We start from the raw sequence: 383 nt of genomic DNA, 5'->3' as shown, positions 1-383 counted from the left end.
CTTAAGAAGGGAAGGAGGGAAGCTCAGTCTCATTCCACTATTGATCTATCAGACAAGAACTTAATCAATCTTCTTTATAAGCTATTAAGGCTGAGCTTGAGAAATGAACTCACCTGATGCATTCAACATTGATTGCCTCTTTCTAAGAACTGAATATGTCAGTCTTATCTACTACTACAGCTGTGATTTAATTTTTAAGGAACAAGACTTTTCCTTCATTAGTTCTCCCGAAATACTCCAATTAAGAAAAAGCATTTTTGATAGTGGGCCACATTAAGCGACTGAAACAAAATGAAGACCATAACCCTCAATTGCAGTCACAGCCTCCAGAGAAAACAAGACCACAAGCGTATGTTCATCAGAGGAAATTCAGCACTAGTCCC

This window comes from Galeopterus variegatus, unplaced genomic scaffold (assembly GCF_000696425.1).
Source record: "Galeopterus variegatus unplaced genomic scaffold, G_variegatus-3.0.2 Scaffold9214, whole genome shotgun sequence".
NCBI classification, from domain to species: Eukaryota; Metazoa; Chordata; class Mammalia; order Dermoptera; family Cynocephalidae; genus Galeopterus; species Galeopterus variegatus.
This window is presented reverse-complemented; position numbering follows the sequence as displayed.